This window comes from Chlorocebus sabaeus, chromosome 29 (assembly GCF_047675955.1).
Source record: "Chlorocebus sabaeus isolate Y175 chromosome 29, mChlSab1.0.hap1, whole genome shotgun sequence".
In the NCBI taxonomy this organism is placed as follows: Eukaryota; Metazoa; Chordata; class Mammalia; order Primates; family Cercopithecidae; genus Chlorocebus; species Chlorocebus sabaeus.
In genome coordinates, this window is record NC_132932.1 from 20,588,393 (window position 1) to 20,614,457 (window position 26,065).

The 26,065-nt window shown below is 51.3% G+C and overlaps 1 protein-coding gene across 8 annotated transcripts in view; it reads left to right on the forward strand.

Annotated features, from left to right (window-relative positions):
- Positions 1-327: 327 nt before the first annotated feature.
- Positions 328-26,065, forward strand: part of KLHL25 (kelch like family member 25) — a 36,331-nt gene continuing 10,593 nt past the window's right edge. Inside the window, exons 1-3 of one of the 8 annotated variants that reach the window (XM_073013054.1) lie at positions 11,696-24,564; positions 24,787-24,867; positions 25,103-25,361. The gene's annotated coding sequence lies outside the window, so the exon portion shown is untranslated. Of the gene's footprint in view, positions 496-11,695; positions 25,362-26,065 lie in introns of those variants that run through there. The other 7 variants (XM_007990301.3, XM_073013053.1, XM_073013052.1 and 4 more) reach the window with 7 other exon arrangements.

Below are 26,065 nucleotides of genomic sequence, written 5' to 3' on the forward strand. Positions count from 1 at the left end.
CACTTGTGACCCGATCACAAAAGAGGCATATGCAATCTACAATGCTCCCTCCGGCAAGCTCTAGAACACCGTCGCGTTTTGTTCCCAACTTGGGCCGCTGGGGTGGGCAGGCGCCTGTCTCTTTAAGAATCTGGTCGAAGTCCTTTTCTTCGCTCCTCCCCGCCCCCGGCTCCCCCACGCCCCCGGTCCCCACTGCCCCCTCGGGGCCGGCGTGGCGTGGGGCCCACCCCTTTCTTCTCTGAGGCTGCACTGAAGGGTTCGGCTACCCATCCGTCACAGAGGCGATGCCTCTGATTGGCTGCTGCGCTTCAGGCCGGGAGGCGGGGCGGGAAGGCCGGAGAAACTAGTTTGTTGGTGGCGCCTCGGCTATACCGCAGCGGGAGCGTTTTGGGCTGTAGAGAGCCGGCCGACGGGAGCCGCGGCGCGGCCTGCAGAGCTCGCGCGGGCGGCTAGGGGTGGTCTCTGAGGCGGCGGCGGCGGGGAGCGCCTCCGGCAGTGAGTACCCAGGCCGGGCGGGGGCGCCGTGCTCTGGCCGCTGCACCCGCGTCCCCACTCCCTGCGCTGGGGACTCGCCACCCCCGGGCCGGGCCGGGACCAGCGCTCCGAGCCCCAACTGGGCTGTGTGTCCCGGGAGGAGCCAGCACGGCTGGGGCGGGGGCCTTGGGACTAATGGTGGGGAGCGGCGGCCGGCCGGCACCCCGCGGCTCCGCGAGGGAATTCCCCGAGAGCTCTGCGCGAGGGAATGAATTGTTTGGCAAATGGATGTTGCGCGCGGGAGCCGCTACTCTTTCCCCAGGGAGTGGTTGATTCATTGAGTCCGCAGACTCTCTTTTTAAAAAATTACTATTGATCCTGGACAGAGAGACTGCTTGTCTTTGAGGACGCGAGCGGCGATGACCCGCGCCTTGGACGCCCAGGCCGGATGGCTGCCTGCCCGGCGCAGAGCGAGAACCCGGGGTTCACAACGGGAGGGTCTGCGCGGGCCTGGCCGCGGAGCCCCGGGCCGTTCACGTTCCGCCTGCCAGGGTCCCTCGTTTCGGTTTGCAGAACTGTCCAGCGGCAGAGAAAGGTCGCATTCGAAGGCACACCCACCTGTCCACCTGGGTGGCGGCCAGCCTGGCAGGTCCAGAGCAAGTCCTCCAGCCTGACTCTAATTCCCACGCTTGTCCTGGCTCCGAGACACCACCGCGCGATGTTACGCCCCCACTACCCCTGTCTCTTTCGTAGTTGTTTTAGAAGCTTTTCTTTTGGGGGCTTGTGCCCGGAAGATACCAGATACTTTTTTGTGTTGCTGCTCTAAGCCCCCAAAGTGCATTCCCATTGTCTTTGAACAAAGAAAAATCTCTCTAGAGGCCTGACCCCGCGAACTGTGGGTGAGGGGGCGGAACCAGGCCCCTGCAGATTTAATCTGGACGCTCTTGGGTCCTGCTGGATCCCGGTGGCTTTGACCTTGGTGAGGGCGGGCTGGGCTTTGACTCTCCTCGGTAGTCAGGGCAGAGAATGCCAGGTGTCTGGACCATCTGGTTCCACTCTGTCGGCCCAATAGAGGGAGGAAGGGAAGTAAGCAGTGGCACCAGGAGAGGAGGCAGGATCCCACGGTCTGTATCCTGGAGCAGATTCCAGTGACTGTGATGGGACCAAGCCCTTTGGGACCCTGGGCCCCAGTCTCCCCATTCATAGGAGGAACTGATGCTCAGTGTGCTGATCTGAGCTGTGAGGATTCCTGGCATGTTGGTGAAGGCTTGCCTGGGGGTCTGGGGAAGAGTAGGACACAGTCTACCCTACCTCTGGGTCCATTTGGTGTCCCAAGACCGGAGGCCCTTGGGTCCCCAAGCTGTGCCTGTGGAGGTTGACGGAGTCAGTCTTTTTCTGGCCCGGCAGCTATTTCAGTTTTGAGGTCATTTGTCAGGCAGTGGCTCCAGGGAGGTTGATAAAAGGGAAGCAGAAATGGAAGACACCTTCATCCTGGGGTCTTGGGCTGCAGTTGGATTTATGTGTGTGGTGCGGAGAGAAGAGCTGGAAGGCAAGCTGTATGCTCCACATCGGAAGCAGGTTCTGCAGCCCGATGCCCCTTAATAGCGTTTTAAATCTGCGGGCACCCCGTGTGGGCAGAAGAGAGCAGGAAGAAAAGAGAACAGTTACCCAGTGAAAAGCAAGCTTGGTCTATCACTTGGGCGGGGGCAGCGGGGAAGGGTAGTATGAGTGAGAGTGTTACTTAGTGGGTGGTTTGTGACTGATTCATTAATTAATTCATTCATTCATTGTTTGAACGGACCTGAGTGGGCACCTGCTGTGTGCCAGGCCCTGGGTTAGGTGCTGGAGACTCTTCCTTTAGTGAGCACCTACATAGGGAGTGCTGGCACATGGATTAGGAACCATGACACATCGTAGTGATAGAGGTAGCAAGAGGAGCGGAGGAGACACAGGTGGGCAAGGCTTCTTGGGGAGAGGATGCCTTGACTGAGATGGGAAAGGCATGTCACAGCCCAGGTTCCAGGTGTAGGGCAGCCACCTTTTTCCTGTCTCTCACCCACACTTCTCCCAGAGGCCAATTTATTGCCAACCTCAAGATAGGCACAGGTTGAGGCCATGGACAATGCAAGTGGGATGTGGTGGAAGGTTTGCTCTCGTCCCTCGTGTCTGGCCGCACAGTCAGCAGTGCAGCGCATTTGCAGGAAGCTGGATGGCTTCTGGATGCAGCCTCTCTTCTCCGGGGATCCTGGAAGAACCTACGCCCCTGGTCCCAAAGACCAGCCCATTGTCTGAACCTGTAGTCCCTCTGTACCAGCAGGCAGTGTAGGCGTAGCCTGGCCAGTGTGGGCAGAGCTGGCACAAGAAAACACAGTGGCCAGACACAAATGAATTGGTTGATTGAAATGCTGGTTTTCATCTAATGTGGTAAATTTCATAATTTAATTGCCTCAGCCAGCCAAGGCTGTTGAAGCATTTTCCCCACCAGGAAACACTTAGTTGGAACAAGCTGTGGGTAGAGAGGGGAGGTGCAGGGGAACAGGGAGGAGGGAGAACTTAAGCATCCACAGCTTTCAGTCACAGCATCCTAGCAGGACTTATCAATCAGCAGCTATCCCCAGCTGATGGAAGTCAGCCCAGCCCCTACAGCAGGTTCCAACCCCTTTCCTGGACCACCTCATTGCCGTACCAGCCTAAAGGTGTCAAAAGCTGATACCTGTCATCTTCAGGGCATCATCAATCATCCCATACTGCCTCCAGGTCCTTCTGGGGCTGTTAGGAGCTGGGGAAGGGGTGCTGTGGGATTAGGTGGGGAAGCGAAGGGGTTTAGGGATAGGAAGAGCTCCCTGTTAAGTCCTTTTAACCCAGGAGCAGTGGAAAGAGCATGGGCTCTGGCACCAGACTGGTGTTCAAATGCTGTGGGTCTGTGATCAAGTTCCTTAACCTCATTGAGCTTTGTTAGCTTTTTTCAGGGATATGGTGAAGGTTAACCACTATATTATGCAGAATCCCCTAGAATGGGGTCTGGCACCAAATGGGTGTCAGTCATGCCAGGCTCCCCTTTCCCTTTTTTGTTTTTGTTCTCTGGGTGTAGAATTGAGCTTGGGTGCTTTTGCTCTGCAGCTGATTTGCAGCCCTCCCCTGAGCCCCCAGTCACCTCCCCCTACCCCTGCCTCGTCCCTCTCTTGACACTCTTTCTTATTGCTAAACCTTTCCTTCCAAGCCCTGCCCCAGCACCTTGTTGGATGATAAAGGATAGGTGTGTGTGTATTGACCTTTTTTTCTTTTAAGAAGGAGTCTCGCTCTGTTGCCCAGGCTGGAGTGCAATGGTGCCATCTTGGCTCACTGCAACTTCCACCTCCCAGATTCAAGCAATTCTCCTGCTTCAGCCTCCTGAGTAGCTGGGATTTCTGGCTAATTTTTGTATTTTTGTAGAGATGGGATTTTTCCATGTTGTCCAGGCTGGTCTTGAACTCCGGACCTCAGGTGATCTGCCCGCCTCAGCCTCCCAAAGTGCTGGGATTACAGGCATGAGCCACTGTGCCTGGCCTCTTTTTTTTTTTTTTTTTTTTGAGACAGAGTCTTACTCTGTTGCCCAAGCTGGAGTGCAGTGGTGCAATCTCAGCTCACTGCAACCTCTACCTCCTGAGTTCAAGCAGTTTTCTGCCTCAGCTTCCCCAGTAGCTGGTATTACAGACGCCCGCCACCACACTCGGCTAATTTTTGTATTTTTACTAGAGATGGGGTTTCACCATGTTGACCAGGCTGGTCTTGAACTCCTGACCTCGTGATCTACCTGCCTTGGCCTCCCAAAGTGCTGGGATTACAGGTGTTAGCCACTGCGCCTGGCCTTTTTTTTTTTTTTTTTTTTTTCTTTAATGGCAGCTCTGTGGTCTCAGAAATCAATTTCATTGAGAAATTGCACCAAATTTTCTGCAAATACATAAAAATCTTCCCAGCCATACTTTTCTCCCACAGTGGTCTCCCGTGCCCTGACTTGGGTACAGAGTCTGTATGAGGCTCACCTGGGCCACGTCTTGTTTCAGTGTGACCAAGGTCTGAGGCCAACTCCATGTCTTCACCATCCGGTAGCTAGAACCTTCAGATCTGGAACCTGTTGGCAGAAAGAGCACTTGAGTTGGAGTAGGGGAGTCCTGCTTGGCCCCTGCTTGGCTGTGTGACGCCATGCAGGTTCCCTTACCTCTGTGAGCCTCAATTTGCTTTCCTGTATAATACTTCTATTAAATGTTTTGCTATAGAATTTCAAAAGTTCTTGCAAGCTCTGGTATTCAGCCGTTTTATAAGGCTTGAGTTACTTGCTTAGCCCTTCTGGTCAGGAAGAGCTTGAGCAGCCAGTAGAATACAGAGGGGCTAATTTAGAAGTCAGGAATGGACCGGGCACGGTGACTCACGCCTGTAATCCCAGCACTTTGGGAGGCTGAGGCGGGCGGCTCACCTGAGGTCAGAAGTTTGAGACCAGCCTGACCAACATGGAGAAACCCCATCTCTACTGAAAATACAAAATTAGCTGGGTGTGGTGGCTCATGCCTGTAATCCTAGCTACTTGGGAGGCTGAGGCAGGAGAATCGTTTAAACCCAGGAGGCGGAGGTTGCTGTGAGCCGAGATCGCACCATTGCACTCCAGCCTGGGAGACAGGTGCAAAATTCTGTCTCAAAAAAAAAAAAAAAAAAAAAGTCAGGAATGGGGTTCTAGTTCCAGCTCTGCCTCGGATGTGTGCTGTGGGAATTGGGCAAGTTACTTTCTCTAGTTTTTTCACCTGTAGAATGAGAGTGGTGACGTAAGCAAGCTCCTGGTTTCCTGGAGACTCGATTCAGATTTTCCCAGTAACTCCAAAGGGACGGGGCTATTCTTGAGCCTCCGTCAGTTCCCTGTCCTTGCCCGCTGCCTCAGAGTTTCGGGCCTCCTGCGAAGGGGTGGTGGAGACAGAAGACTGCATCAGGGAGCACCAGGCTGGGCTTAGGGGAGCAGGCGAGGGCTCAAAGGAAGGTGGTGTATGGGTTACTCATTTCCCAAGGCTGCCGCTCTGGTTGTGGGCAGGGAGCTGGGCAGCAGTTCATGGGAGCACCAGGATGACCCCTTCTGGAATGGCTAGGGTGAGACCTCCCTAGTGGGATGTCCCTTGGGCACAGAGCCAGGGCCACCTCCCAGCAGAGAGTTGGACAATGAGCTCTGAGGAGCAAGGGGGATCTTGAGCAAATTAGCCGGACGTGGTGGCAGGTGCCTATAATTCTAGCTACTTGGGAGGCTGAGGCAGGAGAATCACTTGAACCCTGGAGGCAGAGGTTGCAGTAAGCCGAGATTGCACCATGGCACTGCAGTCTGGGCAACAGAGTAAGATTCTGTCTCAAAAAAAAAAAAGGGGGGGGATCCTGAGGGAGCCCAGTGGGGCAGGAGGAGGCGGCTGAACACCAGCCTGCAAGACCAGTTGGATGACTCCTCCCACGGGGAAGCAGAGCTGAGCAGGCCGTGGGAGCGCTGTGCCTGCTGCCACCAGCCCAAGGGCCACATTCACCTTAGGTGTCACTCCCCACCCACCTCTGCCAGGAGGAGCCTTCCACCATCAGCCATGTGGTGAGGAGTAGGATGCAAGGAAAGAATGGAGACAAAAAAGCCTTGCTTACATTTTTGCCTGTTCCCATTGGGCCCCCAAGGAGAGGCTGACTACAGATCCATCTAGGCTGAGCATAATTAATTTCCTAATTAAGATAAGGAGAAGCTTTGCTCATTCAAACCGCAGGACAAGCTGCCAGCCAGGTTTGCTGTTGGCCAGGCCAATTTGTGAGAGGAGTGAGGGCCAAGAGATGGAGGAGTTCTCTTTCTAGAAAACTATGGCGATTCCATCCATTGCCCAGAGTTCATATTCTGCACTCTAGCTGAGCTTGTGAGACCTTGGCAGCAAGTCCCTTAACCTGTGAATGCCTCTGTTGTTCACAGGCTTGGAAATCTGAGGGAGAAAGGTATCCAGCTCCATTCATGCCACAAACATTTATTTAGTTTTCTGAATGGCTCGCCCTGGAATAGAAGCTGAGGAAAGAAAGTCAGGTTCAAAGAGCACCTGCTTGGGAGCTCAGTGTCTGATGTGGGAGGCAGACAGGTGGTATGGCACAGTGCTAGAGTCTCAATAGTGGGCATGTTGAGAGTCTGCCTCAGTTTCCTCATTGATGAGGTGAGGAAGTGGACTGTTGGTTTCCTCATTTCAAATGTGTCCAGGGAATTTTTTTTTCCCCCATCTGTTCTCTGCCAGGCTCTGGGATTCAGTGGAGAACAAGGCAAGGTTCTCCCCAGCCCCCTCCTGATCCCGCATTCAGCTGAGGGAGGCAGACAACAGACTGACAAAAATATGAAGCTGCAGAGGAAGTAGACAGGGAGGTGTGGGAAGATGGTCAAGTGAGGATGCCGTCCAAAGAGGAGTCAAGGAAGGCCTCTCTGGGGTGGTAACATTTGAGCCAGCCGTGGGAGGATCAGAGAAAGGCCTGCCAGGTGGGGAGCACAGCTCGTGCAAAGACTGGGCCTGTGTGGGCTGCGGATGAAGACACCATGAGGCACAGAGAGGCGCCACACCCTGACTATCTGCAGTCCTCTGGTACAGGGGGAGACTAAGGATAACATTGTTCTCTTTCATTTTATTGTTTTTCTCTGATTTAAATAATATATCAATGGATTTCCTTTTTTTTTTTTTTTTCTTGAGATCTAGTTTCCCTCTCATTGCCCAGGCTGGAGTGCGGTGGCGCGATCTCAGCTCACTGCAACCTCCACTTCCTGGGTTCAAGCGATTTCCTGCCTCAGCCTCCCAAGTAGCTGGGATTACAGGTGCAAGCCAGCACGCCCAGCTAGGATTTCCTTTATAAATGAAAAGTATAGGAAAAGGTGGAGCACAGTGTGAGGGTCCATCCTTTCCTTTGTATCTGTCCACAGATGGGTGCATACCCTTCTAGTCCTCCGTTGCATGTGTAGATTTTGCATTTATGTAATTTGAATCATACTCAATACTCTACAACTTATACTACTTAGTGTGTGGTGGAGCTCTTTTTCACAGTGTCGTCATATTCCACACTGCAGCCAAACCATCATTTCCTCTCATTGTGTCCTAAGGAGAGACTTTAGATCATGCCTCATTTTCCCTGTACGATCAATGAAATCTTGTGTGTCCTTGATCATGCATCTTTATGAGCAAGTGTGATTATGTTAAATTTTCATGGTCAAAGCCAAATGCCTTTTGCAAAGACTTATTCAGTTTACTGTCCCACTAATAATAGTGCCTGAGTGCCCATTTCTCTACAGACTCACCAATTTTTTTTTTTTTTTTTTTTGAGATGGAGTTTCGCTTTTGTCACCCAGGCTGGAGTGCAATGGCGTGATCTCGGCTCACAGCAACCTCTGCCTCCCGGGTTTAAGTGATTCTCCTGCCTCAGCCTCCCAAGTAGCTGGGATTGCACGCATGCACCATGAAGCCCAGCTAATTTTGTATTTTTGGTAGAGACGGGGCTTCTCCATGTTGGTCAGGCTGGTCTCAAACTCCTGACCTCAGGTGATCCCCCTGCCTCGGCCTCCCAAAGTGCTGGGATTACAGGCGTGAGCCACTGCTCCCAGCCCCCAAATTTTTGGTAGTATCCGCATTTTTAGTTTTAGTTAATGTGATGGGGCAGCGGGGGCGGGGGGGAGTGCAGGGGCGGTGGAATCTCATTGTTCCATTAAAAAAAAAAAAAAAAGTTTATTCAGGCTTTGTCCTTTGATTCTAGTCCACGTTTGTCTTTCCAGAAGATCAAAATTTATTGAGTGATGGTTCTGCCTCTTATTGGTCTCTTGACCTCAGCTGGGGACTCATCTGTGAAATGAAGCCGTTTAATCCCTGCCCGCCCGTGCCCACCACTAGGCTGCTGTATTTTTTACATGGGCAGATGTTCCTAAAAGTTCATTTTATGCTGAGAAGCTCAGCAAACATGAAGAGGCATGGTTTTTACTAGGGAAATGGAAGTATCTGGAACATTTGAATGAATTCAGGTGTTTCTAAACAGCCAGCATATACACGGGAGGAGCTGGGGTGACTTTGCCCATGTGCAGTGAAGCTGGCCTTAGATGGGAGGTGTCTGCCTATTGTCCCAGAGATGCACGGGACCTTACCTGGCTGAGAGAGCCATCTGGCTGGGCTTGAGAGCTCTTCACAGAGGGCTGACCCAGTCAGTGATCTGTCACCTGTCTGCAGGAATAAAGAAATGAGCCAGGAGGACAGAGAGAGTTCCCTAGCTGGTCTAGAAAAAGGCCCAGGGGCAGTGGCCACCACAGACTCAACCCTGTTTACTTGCCTGTGTGGTCCCAGAAGGCATCAGACCCCATGATAGACGAGCCAGGGAACTGCTGACCATGGCCTGGGCCCCAGAGGAATTCATTACTGCTGGGGTTAGGTACCTGGGGACGTTTTGGCCAGGCTCTCCTCACCCTTCAGGAAGCAACATCCAGGTTTGGCCATGATTCCCCTGCTGTCCTGGAGATGACTCAGAACCAAGCTCCAGAGGAGGCTCCTGTGATCCCAGCCAGCCTGACCTACTTGGAACAGTCTCAGGGACAGATGTAGGTAGGGGAAGGGAGAGGGTAACCAAGGGGACAATGGGACCCTCAAAGGGCTTGGTAGGGAGGCCTCCTGCCTTTATACCTCTGCAGCTAGTGAGCAGAAGGGAGAGGGGAGGGGCCTCGCTGAAAGCAGTTTTTGCATTTATTAGACACCTGCTGATTCTGAGAGTTGGGTGTTTCATTAAGAGAGTAAGGGAAGCATCTCACTCTAGAGCTGGTTTTGCATGGGTTCTCCTGGGGCAGGGGGGTGAGTCGGCTGCCTTTGCTGGGCTCCTGTCCCACTGCCATTCTGAGCACAGCTTGAAGGCATTTCGCTGAGTTGGAGTGAGGTCGGATCACCAGGTTTCTTTTCAGGCATCAACTGGTATATCTGTGTTGCAGGAAGTTGCAGTTGCTATTTTTACCACTCCAACCAGGACTTTTTACTGGGAGGTACAATTACAAGCAAAATGCCAGGGTTTGGCTGGTTAGCTAAGCCCTGGGAGGCTGCTGTGGGCTGAGGCAGGGCCACTGCACATGGTCCTGTGTTGTACAAAGTAAGACACGTTTGCATGTGGACACACATCTACCCTGGTTGCTGGGCGGCTTTGTCTGAACCACTTCCTGTGCCTGGAGTTTCCTCTAGGTAGGAAAAAAAAAGGACTTTGCTGGGTTTTGCCCGGATAATTGTACCTGGCTGCTGGGGCAGCTCCAAAACTGTAAGCCATGTTGTTCTGACTGCCCAGAAAGTTGAAACTTTGTTAAATGAGATTGAGAACCTACTCTGTGCTACCCACTGTGCTAAGGACCAGGATACATCAGTCTCTGCTCTCTAGCATCACATGTTCAGGAATTGAAAATGCAGAAAGCGTGAGTAGTCTCTGCACCTTTTGGATGATTACCTGGTGTGTTTTTAATGTCTATACATTATGACTAGAGGCCAGATGGGGCTTATATTGGTTTCTATTGCAGCATAACACATCACCACAAGCTTAGTGGCTTACTCAGTACCTATTGATTAGTGCACAGTTCTGTAGGCTGGAAGTCTCGGCTGGCCTGACTGCGCTCTCTACTTAGGGTCTCACAAGTCCAAAATCAAGGTGCAGCTGGACTGGATTCTTGAGGCTCTGGTGAAGAATCTGCTTCCAGGCTCAGGTTTTTGGCAGAATCGAGTTCCTTATGGTCATAGGACTGAAGTCTGTCCCCATTTCCTTGCTGGCTGCAGCTGGATGCCAGTCTCAATGCCCTCCATCTTCAAGCCTGCAGAGATGTGTCAGATCCTTTCTTGCTTCGAATCTCTGACTTTTACTTTAGGGACCAGCTGGAGAAAACGCTGCAATTTTTTTTTTTTTTTGAGACGGAGTTTCACTCTTGTTGCCTGGGCTGAGTGCGATGGCGCAATCTCGGCTTACTGCAATCTCTGCCTCCCAGGTTCAAGCAATTCTCCTGCCCCAGCCTCCTGAGTAACTGGGATTACAGGTGTGTACCACTACACCTGGCTAATTTTTTGCATTTTTAGTAGATACAGGAGTTTCATCATGTTGGCCAGGCTGGTCTCGAACCCCTGACCTCAGGTGATCCGCCTGCCTCGGCCTCCCAAAGTGTAGGGATTATAGGCATGAGCCACCGTCCCCAGCCAACTCTGCTTTTAAGGGGCTTATTGACTAGATCAGGCTCACCCAGATAATCTCCCTTCTTTGAGATCGACGCCTGGCCTAAAATGTTTAAATATGGCCGGGCACAGTGGCTCACGCCTGTAATCCCAGCACTTTGGGAGGCCAAGGCGGGTGGATCACCTGAGGTCAGGAATTTGAGACCAGCCTGGCCAACACGGCAAAACCTCATCTCTACCAAAAAAACAAACAAACAAAAATACAAAAATTAGCCAGTCGTGGTAATCTCAGCTACTTGGGAGGCTAAAGCAGGAGAATAGCTTGAACCCAGGAGGCAGAGGATTGCAGTGAGCTGAGGTCGCATTGCTGCACTCCAGCTTGGGTGATAGAGTGAGACTATGTCTCAAAATAAATAAATAATAAAATGTTTAAATATGGTATATGTTGATTATCCTGCAAATAATACGGCAGGTACCAGGCAGGCACCAGGGAACTCTCATGTGGGTCTAACAGATCTCTGGATCATTTTGATTCTTTCTCCCGTGGGTATTGTGGCTAATCCCCGTTTCATTTAGCAGTATTTATTAAGCATCTAATCGATTCTAGGTAGCAAAGATGACACAGAACACTGTCCTTGAGCTGCCAGTACAGAGAAGGGCACAATACACAGTGATCTGAGGAGTGGACAGTGCAGTCCAGCAGTAGAAGAAAGGCTGCCGTGCTGCAGCAAAGACACAGAGGGCAGAAGAATGCTCATTCTAGGAGACACGACAAAATGATGTTCTTTACTGCATGCCATATGCCCTGTACGCTGCATGGGGTGCCACATTGTAGGTGCTCAGATTTCAGTGTATTTACTGCATTCATTTTCTGAGCATGTACTATGGACAAGGCCATCTACGTGCCTGACAAATATAAAATCCAGAGTGGGGTGCAGCTGTGAAGGGAGAGATTATGGAGGGGAGGGTATGGGGCTGAGCAGGGAGAATGAGGGGAAGGGAGGGGGAGGGGCTGGGGGTGGGACAAAGCTGGAAAGGGAACCAATTGAACATAGCTTGGATGTGAAAGCATCATTGAAGGCTTTTGAGCAGGAGCTCTCACAATTTGGCACTGGATTGGTAGGTGTGGGAAGAGAGGGTTCAGGGGCCTGGCCATAACCTGGCCTGCAGTGGTGGTGGCAAGACTGGGAAGGAAAACCCCAATGCAAGGTCCCAGGAAGGAGGATGCAGTGGAACTTGGTGGCTAAACAATATGCTAAAAATGTGTACATGAATGACTGGCTATTTATGGGCACCCATGTTTTTGCTATAAATATACATACATATGTAATTTCAAGAGACCAAGAATTATCAACTGCAAAGCCCAAGTGTAGCAGTCTACTCATGGCCCCTGTACTTTGCTACTGGAGGGCCTGCCCTCTGCAAACCCCTGAGGTCTTTTTTTTTGGAGAAGGATGAGGTGGTCCTGTGGGGGAGAGAAGGCTTTTGATAATGAAGGGAGGAGCAGGCAGGGCCAGCTCATTAGAGGAAGACAGCCAGCAGTGGGTGAGAGGGTACTGGGTCCAGCTGCCTCTAGTGACAGCAGGTTCTAGTGCCTGCATTGTAGAACAAACAGGATGGAGACCCCCTGCATAGGCCCCCATGCTTCCTACAGAAGTTTCTTTTTCTGAGTTCTTGAAAAAAACTGTGGTTAGTGTGGAGGATAAGAAAAATCTTCTGGCCAGGCGTGGTGGCTCACACCTGTAATCCCAGTACTTTGGGAGGCCAGGGCGAGTGGATTATTGGAGGTTAGGAGTTCAAGACCAGCCTGGCCAACATGGTGAAACTCTGTCTCTACTAAAAATACAAAAAATTAGCCAGCATGGTGGCGTGCACCTGTAATCCCAGCTACTCAGGAGGCTGAGGCAGGAGAATTCCTTGAACCCGGGAGGTGGAGGTTGCAGTGAGCCAAAACCACGCCATTGCACTCCAGCCTGGGCAAAAAGAACGGAACTCCCATCTCAAAAAAAAGAAAAGAAAAGAAAAGAAAAATCTGCTACCCCAGTGTTCTCAAAGTGTGGTCTTGGTGTCCCTGAGATTCTCTTGGTGGAGAGTCCACAAGGTCAAAACTATTTTCATGGTAATACTAAAACATTATTTGTCTTTTTCACTCATTCTCTCCAGAGTGCATAACTCAGTGAACCGATGTTTTCCAAATGGCTGGTGCCTGATGTTACAAAATCACGCATGGGTAAACAATCCATTCAAAGTGCAGGACAGGCTGTCAGATGGGAATGCCACTGAGTACAAAAGTTCATTGATACGGGCTCAGATTTCACATTGCAGCTAACCTTTAAGGCACTATACTTGTCAAGTTTTAGTGTAGTATCAAAGGAGAGTATCCACAATGATCTGAAAATACAATCTCCCTTTTCCAACTATCTGTGTAAGGTTGGATTTTCTTTATATTGTATAGTCAAAACAATGCATTTCAACAGATTGAATGCAGAAGCGGATATGAGAATCCAGCCACTATCTTCAATTAAAAAATTGTTTTAATTGATTTTTTGGTCAAAAAGTAATTTAGAAAAATGACATGTAACAGTTGCACATATTTTGGGGACACCTGTGATATTTTGATACACAGCATACAGTGTGTAATGATCAAATCAGGTAACTGGGATACCCATCACCTGAAACATTTATCTTTTCTTGGGAAATTGATTTATGAAAAACACCTGTTACTGCTGGGCACAGTGGCTCACGCCTGTAATCCCAGCACTTTGGGAGACCGAAGCAGGTGGATCATTTGAGGTCAGGAATTTGAAACCAGCTTGGCCAATATGGTGAAACCCCGTCTCTACTAAAAATATAGAAAACTTAGCTGGATGTGGTGGCACATGCCTGTAATCCCAGCTACTTGGGAGGCTGAGGCAGGAGAATTGCTTGAACCTGGGAGGCGGAGGTTGTGGTGAGCTGAGATCATGCCATTGCACTCCAGCCTAGGTGGCAGAAAAACATTTGTTATTTATGTTAACATGTGAAGGTTTTATTATTTTAAATTAACATAGTTTTTTGCTCAGTTTTAATTTCAACTCTGGTAAATACCAATAGGCAAAACCACATAAGCAGAAGCCCCTTAGGGTCCTGAGTTATTTTTCAGTTGTAAAGATCCTGGGACCAAGCAGTTGTTGAGAAAAGCTGTACCATCTAAAGCCCCTGAAAACCGGGAGCTGAGTGTCGGACCCTGTGCCTGGCTCTGCACACCATCTTCCCTTTTCAGTCCCTCTCCAGTCCTTTGGGGTTGGTGTAATTCTTTTAGTATCTGTTTCACAAATGAGGAAACTGAGGCACTGAGCATGAATCCCAGGCACAGGTCTCACAGTGCAGAGGTGGGAGCGCCGGCACGTGGGGATGTCCCAGGCAGAGAGGAAGGCAGATGTCGGGGGGGTGGGACAGGGGGAACCTGCTCTGTATGCTCTAGTCCTCCGCCTAGTATGCAGTGCTGAGCCTGGCAGGGAGGTGTATCTCCATGTGCTGTCCTCTTTCCTGACGCCCGGGAAGACAGGCATAGATTTGCTGTGGCAGCGGGAGGCTTGGGAAATCAAGAGTTTGTAATAGCATGCCTCTGTTCAGGCACACGCGGTGTTGGTGTGCTTCATCTTCATAAATATCCCACATTTTGCTGTTTTGGAGTGAAACAGCTTTGAGTACTGGCTCCAGCCAAACTAAGGATGTGTGCACGTTGCTTATCTTCTCAGAGCCTCAGTTTACATATCTGTACAACCAGGACAGGGAGACCTTGTGAAGATGTTGAAAGGATTGAATGAAAGAATATAGATAGGGCTCCTGCACAAAGGCTCACATACAGCAAGGTGCTTGAAGATAATACCACTTTGGACACACAATTCAATAGGTCAAAAGGGTGTGCAGTGAAAACAGTCTTCCCTGCTCTCCTCTCCGCCATAGCTAGCAGTAACCAATGTCTTACATAGCCTGCCAGGGAGAGTTTGTGCATGTGCCAGTAGGTGTGTCTATATTATATATGTGTGTGTGTATGAATAGTCTGGTTTTTCACACATATCAAAGGTAACATCTGAGCCGGGCGCGGTGGCTCACACCTGTAATCTCAGCACTTTGGAGGACTGAGGTGGGCAAATCACCTGAGGTTGGGAGTTCAAGACCAGCCTGACCAACATGGAGAAACTCTGTCTCTACTAAAAATACAAAATTAGCTGGGCGTAGTGGCACATGCTTGTAATCCCAGCTACTTGGGAGGCTGAGGCAGGAGAATTGCTTGAACCGGGGAGGCAGAGATTGCGGTGAGCCGAGATTGCACCATTGCACTCCAGCCTGGGCAACAAGAGTGAAACTCCATCTCAAAAAAGAAAAAAGTAACATCTGATACACAGCTCTTTGATTTTAGTGGAGAAAGCCAGTTGTTTTGTTTTTGTTTTTAAGACGAAGTCTTGCTCTTGTCGCCCAGGCTGGAGTGCAATGCTTCGATTTTGGCACTGCAGCCTCCCCGTCCTGGGTTCAAGCGATTCTCCTGCCTCAGCCTCCTGAGTAGCTGGGATTACAGGTGACTGCCACCACCATGTTGGCCAGGCTGGTCTGAAACTCCTGACCCCAGGTGATCCACCCACCTCAGCCTCCCAAAGTACTGGGATTACAAGCATGAGCCACTGCCCGGCCCCTTTGGTGTTTTTAGACAGCTGTGCATGTGCCCAGGTTTATCTCACCAGGCCTCTTTATTTGTGAACATTGTGGTTGTTCGCAGCCCTTACTTTTGTAACCATGCTGCGGCATGTAACCATTTTGTAACCACGTGCAGGCATGATGGAAAGGAAATTTTTAGGAGTGGAAATGCTGGGGCAGAGGGCACATGCATTTGTCATTTTGTAAGATGTTGCCCAATTGTTGTCTGAGGAGATTGTGCCAGCTATGCTCCCCCTGCTCTCATCTCTCTCGGCGGGTAAAGGAAGAGTTGTATCTTGGGCTTTGGGAATTGAGAGGCATTCTCATTCTGATTCAGTATCAGCGCTGACAGCCTGGAGAAGAACAGAGCTTCTGGAGAACAGGGAGAAAGAAATTCACTACCAGTAAGTGGCCAGTGCTTGGCTTTTGTTCATTTTTTGTTCTGTTCTGCATATTTGTGTTCTTCCAAGACTGTCACTCCTGGTGGTTCATTGAAAGTGATATCTAGGCCACAGTGCTTTTAATGGCTCCATCTGTGGGACCCGAGAGGAGGAGAGACAGCCTCCCTCCAGGTCCTCAGACTGCATCTGTTTACAAAGGCCAGTCCTGCTGTAGCGGCGGAATCCTCCTTAGGGGGCCATGTTGGCTTTGGAGGGAGCCAGTCTTGCTGCCCTTCTTTGTTTCTCTCTCTGGCTTGCTCTGGATAAGTGGAAGTAAACAAGTTACTTCACCAGGTGGGTGAACCTGAGTGCCGAGTTCTTTGTCCCCTCTGTGGTGAGAGCAGTGGAGTCCATTTTATGGACATTACGCCCGTCTGGAGCAGCAGCTGGGCTTGCAGATGACTCCCAGCTCTGGGGTCCAGAGAAAGCCTGAGCAGCGCCTCCAGGCTGAGGGGGTTGGGATGCGGCAGGTAGAAGCCAGGCGGCACCTTCCATCTGCCTTGGCAGATTTAGAGGGGCCACCACCCCTCCCGGAGCTGAAAGAAGCCTGTTCGTTGCACGGTGGTTTAAGTGTGGCTTGCGGGTGGCCTACCTGATAAATAGAACTTTTAGGACAGTGTGACATAGAACAATTTTTCTCGAAAGGATTTATCTCAAGAGAATACAGTGAACCAACAGAAGCAAAAGGCATTCTTTTTTCCTTGGATAAAAATTCAGAAAATTATGGGTGAATGGATTAGTAAGCCATAGTGATGTTTCCATGGACATTACAGTTTACAGCTGACAACCACAAAGACACTAGACTGAGGTTCGTGAGGGCTCCAGAAGGCTGGGTCCCCAGTGTCTGCACTTGGCAGACCCTTAATCAGTCTTTGTTCAGTAGTGAGGGAAGGGTAGGAAAATGGCAACTGTGAAAAGCTGAGGTAAAACCAGTGTAAAATAGTATTCCGTAACTGCAGTAATTTCAAAGTGTTTGTTTTGGGATAAAAGCTGAACATAATAAGCCAAAGTGAAAATAGTCATTGTGTTTGCAGTGTTTCTCAATCTTGCTGGCACCCCCCACCCCTAAGCCTTTTTAGACATGTTTTTCCTAATTACACCCACCCTTCTCATTGCATTTTAATACCACGTATATATCTATGCCTTATACATACGATGAAGAAGAGTTTTTCGTTCCCCAAGAACTAAGCTGTGTGTCCCCATCCACTGCCTCCTCCCTGCTCACCCTGGTCAGGCGGTGTGGTTCTAGGGCATTAGTGTCTTTTCTGTCTTGCTCCTCACTGTTATGTCAGTAAAAGACAACACAGTGGAGCTCCTGGGTGAGGCTCTTGGCCTCTCTCCCTTGGTCTGCAGAGCTCCCACTCAAGAAGACAGGATGCTGGGCAGAAAGGTGGGTGCTGCCCATCCATGGCTGCTTCTATCTGTACCTGCCCCGGGCTGGATGTGTGGCCTGGACAGTTCCTCCCATGCGAGGGCTCGGCTGGCTTCTCCTCTTAGCAAGATGGCTTCTCTTTTAAAACAAACCAAACAAACAAACAAACAAAATTGTTGGTGAGGAGCTGGCCAAATCCATACGTTGCCTTCGAGTAGCTGGGCAAGTCCTGGATAGTTCCTTTCTCTAGGGTGAACTTTCTCAATCCTGATTCCCCATGTGATCACAGAGGCTGCTGCCTACTAGGACCAGCGACCCACAGGAGAGAAGTTGATATCATGGGGCCTGGGAGCTTAATCCTCTTCAGGATCCCACTGTCCTGGTTGCACAGAAGCTGGTGGAGAAGGACTGCTTAAGGGGTAGATGGAGAGGACAGTGTCCTGGTGCTGGGACCTGCTGGTGGACACAGGGCTGAGGCCCCACAGACTTCTCTTCTGTCCCCTTTGGTGCTCAGCAAAGAGAGGGATGGCCTGAATTTGAACACCACCCCTTCCCCAGTCTTGGGCCAGTGAGCTCACATAGTGTAGTTGGGGGAACAGACTCAACAAGACAGAGCCCTGGGCTCTGCCCCCACTCCTTGCGTAGCTTTGGGCAAATTGCCTAACATCCCCCTGCCCAGTTTCCTAAACTGTGAAATGCAGACCATGATTATACCTAAGGCTGAGGAGGGATGAGGTGAGTTAACTCACGAAGCGCTGAGATGGTGCCCAGCATATCGTATACTAAGCAACTGTGATTAGCACTGTTGTTGCCATTATCATTAACCTGCGAGCTTCTATTTCCTTATCGGTAAATTTTTTACAGGAATAGTGTGGCATATGGCAGGATTGGATTTTTTGGCTCTCTGGTGGGTGAGTGAAGGCGTGTAGCTGGTTTTGGCCAGTGAGATGTGAATAGAAGTGCTGTGTGTTTTTCCAGGCCAAGCATTTAATTGTCAGTGCTATGCTTTCCAGAACTCTCTCTCCGCCCTGTGGCATAGTGACTGGTGACATGGTGGCAGCTCTGTCATCTGGGTTCCTAGGAGTGGGATTGATGAGCACACTCCTCACTGCCTGAACCATGATGCATGTATTAATAGTATGAGCAAGAAATAAATCTTTCTCCTCTACAGCTGCTGAGATTTGGGGGCTGTTCCTTGCTGCAATAGAACCTTGCCTGTCCTGATTAAGACAGAAAGTCATAACCATGTTGAGCTTGGTTGTGAGGATTAAATTTTGTATGTAAAATGCCTAGCACAGTATCAGGTACATGATAGTCGTGCATTTGATTTGGCTCCCTTCCTGGACAGAATCCCCTACTCATTTTTAGCAGCAAGTGTTGCTTCATCTTTCAGCAGTTTCACAGGCCTTGACCCCTTACCTCCTGTTCTGTGCCTTCTTTGTGAAGAAGAGCTTCACCAAGCTGGGTAGGACCCAGCATGGTGCACTGCCAGACCCATTCCTCTGGAGTGGAGAAGGCATCCATCTCAACTTGTAATCACAGCTCCCACTCCCTGGTGACCAGAGGCTGCAGTCACCCTGGGACTTGGAGGTCAATCCTGGAAGTTAAAGTGGCTGCCCTTCAAGTGTGCTTAATGTTTGGGTGCGTTAAGAAAAAAGGCTGGAGCATGTGGAGAAGGCACTGAAACGTTGGCCGGCCCTCTGGGTCTGTCGGGACCTCCCTTCACTTTCCAGGCTTTGGCTGCAGGCTGACGGGTAGCCGTGTGTAGAGTAATCCTCTGATTCATTGTCCACAAGGGAGACTGTGTCTGTGTCTGGGTGGGGAAGGAGACACAAGTTTGAGAGCATTGGTTGTTGGCACTGTTGATCTTGACCTCAGAACAGCAGGTGAAGCCAGGTGGTCTCACTGCGTCCACTGTCAGAGGCTGCAGCAGGGCTGTGGTTCTGTGCTATTGGGGTGGGCATTGGCTGGGAGCTGTTTGATGCAGGGACCTCATGGGATTGCCTGAAGGGGAAGCCCATTTATTACCAAGCATTGTCTGAAGCAAACATCCTCAGGCCTTCCCTGATCCTTGCTCCATTCTAGAACTGCCCCATGGGCAGCCCATTCCTGTGTGGGAGGCATGGGGGCCAAAGTGAGGCAAGGAAACGGGGGTGAGGCTGCGGGCTAGGAGATCTGAATACTGCCTAGCAAACTGTCCACCTGAGACCAGAAGGTGCCATTTCACAATTCTTGTGATTTCACTGCAGGTTTCAGATCTTTTTTTTTTGAGACAGAGTCTCGCTTTGTCAGGCTGGAGCCCAGGCTGGAGTGCAATGGTGCCATCTCGGCTCACTGCAACCTCCGCCTTCTGGGTTCAGGCCATTCTCCTGCCTCAGCCTCCCGAGTACCTGGGACTATAGGCGCCGCCACTACGCCTGGCTAATTTTTTGTATTTTAAGTAGAGGCGGGTTTTCACCGTGTTAGCCAGGATGGTCTCGATCTCCTGACCTCATGATCCTCCCGCCTCAGCCTCCCAAAGTGCTGGAATTACAGGCATGAGTCACCACGCCCGGTCTCAGATCTTTTCACAATAAAAAGATGAAATAAAATCAAACTAAATAAATATGCACACTGAAAAATATAAATAATTTGGATCAGTCACATTTTAAATAACAAGATACATACAATATTGAATAAATATGCATAAAGGGTTTTTTTTTGCTATTTATTTATTTATTTATTTATTGAGACAGAGTTTCTCTTTCGCCCAGGCTGGAGTACAGTGGCACGATCTTGGCTCACTGCAACCTCTGCCTCCCGGGTTCAAGCAATTCTGCCTCAGCCTCCCAAGTAACTGGGACTACAGACGCATGCCACCTCGTCCACCTAATTTTTATACTTTTAGTAGAAACAGGGTTTCACCATGTTGGCCAGGCTTGTCTGGAACTCCTGACCTCAGGTAATAGGCCCGCCTCAGCCTCCCAAAGTGCTGGGTTTACAGGCGTGAGCCACCATGCCCAGCCACATTTTTTTTTTTTTTTTTTTTTTTTTAAACGGGCCGTTGAAAGGTAGCAACCTGGCTGGGTGCCCTCATGCATGGTTGCTGCCCCCACAGTCTCCGAAACCCAGACAGGGGACATCAGGCCGGGTGGCTGGTGCATCCTACCTAGCTTGCGCTGCCAACCCTCAGGAGGGGACAGGAGAGCGAGGAGTTCATCTTTCCATTTCCTTTCCTCCCACTGCTTACTGAACGAGTCCGCCTTCCTGAGGAATTAAGAGCTCAGAGTCTGTAGTCAGGCCCAAGTTCCAAGAATGTGGCCTTGAGTCCGTTTCCTTATCAATAAAATGGGAATGATGGAAGTCCTGGCAATGGGACATGTTGAGGTCCTTGCAGCTCTGTGTTTTCATGAAGTCATTGTTGGTGGAATCCTGACTCCGACGCACCCAGTGCATACTTGGTGTCAGGAAGGGCCGTGTCTTGGGTTGCTGTCAGCGTCGGCTCCTGCAGGGTGGCCGTGAACCACTGTGCAGGTTGTTCACTACATAAGGGTACCCAGCCTCATGCAGGCTGAATTTCAGCTGCATTTTCCTCTCTAAGTCTTGTGCTTGGGCCCAGAGCCACATCTGTCAAAAAGCCCAAAAGCCAGGTTTGGCTTTTCTGAGTTTACAAAGGTGCTTTCCTGCTAACCCAGAGACTGGTACACTGCAGGTACACAGGCAAACCGAAAATAATTACACTGGCCGGGCGTGGTGGCTCATGCCTGTCATCCCAGCACTTTGGGAGGCTAAGGCAGGTGGATCACCTGAGGTCAGGAGTTTGAGACCAGCCTGGCCAACATGGCGAAACCCCGTCTCTAGTAAAAATACAAAAATTAGCTGGGCATGTTGGTGGGCGCCTGTAATCCCAGCTACTCGGGAGGCTGAGGCAGGATAATTACTTGAACCTGGGAGGCGGAGGTTGCAGTGAGCCAAGATCCCGCCATTGCACTCCAGCCTGGGCGACAGAGCTAGACTCCGTCTCAAAAAAAAAAAAAAGAATCGCACTGCGGGAGTGGGGAGGGGTTTTCAGTTTGTACCCGGGGGCCATACGGATTGGCCGTGGCCCTGAGCTCCGGAGATGATTTGAGCTGGTCATGGCTGGGGACTATGCAGGCTGAGCCCTGTGCCTCTCTTGTTTCCCCATCCTCTAGTGAAGAATGATGGAGCTGACACCCTCATTTTGAGCCTTGCTAACTCTTGGTTAGTGGAGGCAGGTGGGAAGGGGTTAGTGCTGCAGCCAGACTAAGTCAGGCCTTCCTGAGAGTGGCACGGAAAAAGCAGTTTGATGGCATCCTGGTTCCTATGTCTCTCAGGATAGACCTTTCGCTTTCAGTCACTGGAATCTTCTGTGAATGTGGCAAGTTTTCTTCAGAAAGTCTCACCCCTTGGCTACTTTGTTTCCTCGTGCATTTAACTTTCCAAAGATGTTCCGGAGAAGGGAGCTGGGCACATTGTTACCGGGTACATTTTAGCCGAGTCTGTAGGTAAGGATTGCCTGGGGAGCAGCGCTGTCCAAGGTGGATCCACACCTCGTAGCAGGGTGAAGGGTTGCTGGTTTGTGGCATTGCAGCATTGTGCAGTTACACTATATGCTTTACATCCATCAAAGCTCAGGACCGTGCTTAGGTCATCAGAACAATCCTGTGATCTGTGCAGAGTACAGTGTGATCTGCCTGATTGATTAAGGCCCCAAAGACGTGGGCCGTGGGCACAGGGAGGCTTCCTGGGGCCTGCTTTTGGGCCCTCTCACATGCTCCCCACCCCCTGCCACTGGGAGCCTCTGGCTTAGGCTGCTTTTGCATCCCCAAGCCCTGCTATGAGGCTGGGTACGCCACTGATACTGAACACATATATCTTGAGCAACTGAAAATAATCACACACAACCATTCCTCCTGGGTGCTGGATGGAAGGGGTGGAGGGACACACACAGCTGAGACCCCCTACTGAGACAAGCAGCCCCTGATCACCAATTCAGGGCACTGATGACCCTGTGAGTCCTTATGTGACAGGCCTCAGCAAAAGGGGGCGGACTGGGGGACCACAGGGCTCCACTCGGCCCTCTGCGCAGGCTTCCGTCTTGGGTAGGTGGCAACACAGCCGTCACTCCTTCCCACTCCCAACCCTGGTCCAGTCCGGTCCACAGTCCTGGGGAAAGGGCCTGCTTCGTTCCCCAAAGTTCCAGGGAACGTCTTCGTAGAGAATCCCACTGGTCTGTCCCGGGTGTAGGCCCCATCGCAGTGTTTGGGAGGTGACACTAGCCGACCAGCCAGGCCTGGCTCGCATCCACTCCCCACCTGGTCCCCGCGGCCCAGTGCCCATCCTGGGATCCCACCCGCTGGGCTGCCTGGAGGCAGGTGGTTCCCAGAGAGCAGTCAGGGTGTGAGTGCCAGGAGGAGGCGGCGGCATTGTGCTGGCACGAGGGAAATGCCACGTGTCGACCACATGTCAGGTGTCGCAGCCACCTGGGCAGCATTCGCCACTGCCTCGGCCTTCCTCTCCTCTGAGTCTTGAAAGTGGCTGGGCTGGCAGTCATGGTGGAGGTGATGTGAATGAGTTTCGTGTGCTGTGCCTCAGGGCTTCATCATGGACATAGGAAGAGATGGACAGGTCCATGCCATCAAATCAAGTGACTTCTGTGCTGGGATCTGTGCTGGGTGTTGAGGTCACATCAGTGAACACCACACATGGTCCCTGCCTTTCTGGGCCTCCTGTGCAGTTGGGGAGACAGTACACAAATAACATGCCCAGAACCTGTGTGGGCCTCAGCATCCTTGCCTGTAAAGTGAGGCTCCAGTGCCTCACTTGGGATCAGGCTGAGTCGGTGAGTGAGTAGCTGCCATCAGTGGAAGATTGGCTCAGGGGCAGGCCCTGCCCAGAAGGAGATGGGACAAATCGGGGAAACAACTGGGCAGGTGCTTCTGTCCTTGGCACAGAGGTGTCCCAGGCTGGCGGCTGTCTAAGGGGGTGGGAACCTGCCTGGGTATGTACGTGCGTTGCCAGTGTCTGCGTCAGCAGGCAGGCATTCTTGGCACTGACTTTGGCAGGATATCTGTCAGCTCTGGGACCCTGGGCTGCCGCTTAGTGTTGGCTTGGAGAGGTCGCTGCTCTGTCTCCTTCTCTGGACCTTTGTGGCTGCTCTGTTTCAATCTGCCCTGCTTTTTGGCCTTCTCAGTCTTTTGAGTCTTACTTTGTCCTGCCCATAACCCCCTCCAAAGGGAGTCTCTGCCTGGGTGCCCTCGCAGGCAGCCCAGTTAACACAGTGGCCCAGAGTGGGGTTAGTTCTAGGTGTGTTGGTTCCAGGGCCGTAGTTACTAAGGTGAGAAGCTGGGATTCCAGCTGGGGCTGTCTGTAAGAAGAATCCCAGAGGGGCTTGGCCCCACACTTGGAGCGTCCAAGCCCAGGCATTCATGGTGCCATTCAGCCCACGCTCAGAACCAGCCTCCCTCCCGGCAGGGCCAGGGGCAGGTGTGATGAGGTGCCTAGGGACCTCGAGCAGGGAGGCCCTGGGAAGCACAGGTGTGTTGATAATGGAACTGAGGCCGAACCTCAGCGTCAGGATCCTTGAACGTGACCTCAGTGGAGAGGGCTTGGGCTTAGGAGTCCCAGGGCTTGAAGTAGAGTTCTTCCTGGTCCTTGGCTCTCGATGTTTCCCCCAGCACAGTCTGCAGACCAGAGGCAACAAATGCCTCTTAAAATGTCTTGACACTGTGGGGTGGGGCAGGAGGGGACAGAGCCACATTTGGGAAATTGTTTGATCACCAAGGGGGTGATCTGGAGTTTGGAAACTGGAGTGAGGGTTTAGCAATCACAGCAGGATTTGGGGAAATGTCGAAGAGTCTGGAATTCAGATTGGGCAATTCCAATCAGTCACGAACTAAGCTGTTGGCAAAGCTTCCCTTAGACCAGGTCAGCGCAGCCTCTCATCTGAGGGCCCGGCTTTGAGGATGCGTTCAGGAAATAGTTGCCAACAAGTGAGTTGTGGAGGCCTGCATAGGATAGAGATCCCACTTTACAAGAAAATAATAGTGAGGTGCAGGATGGAGGTGGAGTCAGGATACAGCCTGGACCTGCATGCAGTGCTCTCGCCTCAACCCCCAGAAGGGCTAACCTCATAGCATCGGAGCCCTGTGGCCTATGGGCTGCAGGTTTGGACAGCAGTGCCTTAGGCAGGTCCTCAGTCTGCAGTCTGCCTGGAGCTTGGGGGCCCAAGCAGCAAGGCCAGTACAGCTGCTGTGCCCTCTCTGCCTAAGCCCAAAAGCAGGGACCTTGCCTAGCTCTAATCTTGTCAGTTTGTGGCTTCTCTGCCTCTTTGCCAGAGGAGGAGTGAGCAAGAGAGAGCCATGTAGTCGGACACTCATTTGCAATTTCATTGAAGCATGAAATCGTTTCCTACCTTTACCAGGTAAGTAGAAAATTGACTTGGAGTGGGAGGCGGCAGGGGAGTTATATACTTTTGAAAATGAAAAATGAAAAACTTTGTTGTTTAGGGTTTTTTGTTTTTCTTGGCCCCATTACCAGCAGGAAGACGGCAGCACAGGCTTTTTAGGGGGTCAAAATGCTGGAATGCAGTTTGCGTTTTGACCATGTTTTCTTTACTTTTCTTTTTTTTTTTCTTTTTTTCCAGGCTTAATTCACTTTATTTTTCTTGTGTAAAAACCCTGTTGTCACCACAGCTGGAGCCTGGGTCCGCTGCACGGCGACTCTGGTGAGGGTCTTGACAAGGTGATCAGAGAATCCCTGATCGGGAGACTTGTTGAATACAGTCTCCTTCCACAGGTCAGGGGGCAGGTAGCTGTGGTCTTAGAGATGGCATCAAAGGTGTTGGCCATAATTTCTCTAGGCATGAGTTTTGGCTGAGCCTTGAGTTCTCAGTACTGAACTGGGGCCTTGGGTCATGCTGTTCACTGGACGTTAATGACAGTGCTTTGAAATTCCCCTAGATTGAGCAGGCAGCGAACCTGTTTGTTGGCACAGACCATCACTCCATCACTCTGAGCACCCGGTCCCCAGGCCTGGTGGAGAAGGGCAGACAAGGGAGGCAGGGGAGGCGTCGCATTGACTCAGGGTCCTGGAGTCAGTCGGGGACCCTGGAAGCTCTGGCTGCATGTTCCTCTGCTTTGGCTGAGGCAAATCTGGATCACTTCAGTTAGTGTTCAGCATGTCCTGCTGTCATCTTGGGCCTCTGCCTTGGTCTTGAGGGTGAGTCACTCGTGGCCCCACCTCCAGGCCATCACTTGCCCCAGCTAAGTGAAGAGCCCTGTGGGGACACCTGGATTCAGAGAACATGTCTCCACTGAGCACTTGGGCCTTGATGGCAGCTCTTGCTCCAAGGCTAGGGGGATGTCTAGCTAGTACTGCTTGGAGCCCAGCCCAGGGCAGAGCCTGCTGGGAGCAGGGAAGCGGGTACATGAGGCTCTACTTGGGTGTCCACAGCAAACCCTGCAGGGATCAGTCACCTTGAACAGAGATCAGGCTCCAGAGCTGGACAGCCCATGTGAGAATCCTGGCTGTGGCGGTTTGGGTAGTTTCTTTGCCTCTCTGAGCTGTGGCTTCCCTAGCTTTAAAATGGGACTCACAGGAGAAGCTTCTGCAGAGGACTGTCGTGAGAGTGGAATGTGGTCAAAGGCACCAGTTACTTAGCACTGCCCGGACACCTGCCTGAGTCAGGAACACCGTTTGCATGTTCTCTTAACCATGGGAGGCAGCCTCAACTCTAGCTTACCTAGGGGGTGGCTCATCTGCAGGCCAAAGATGTTTGTCCCAGAGCTGGCCCATACCCTGAGAACAAAACCAGTTTCTGCAGGGCAGGGTCAGACCCAGCCACTCTTGCCTATGTTGTCCTTGGCAACGTGGTTGCGGGAGAGGGACTGGGTTTAGCAGAGGTGAGCAGGGAGTGGGTGGGA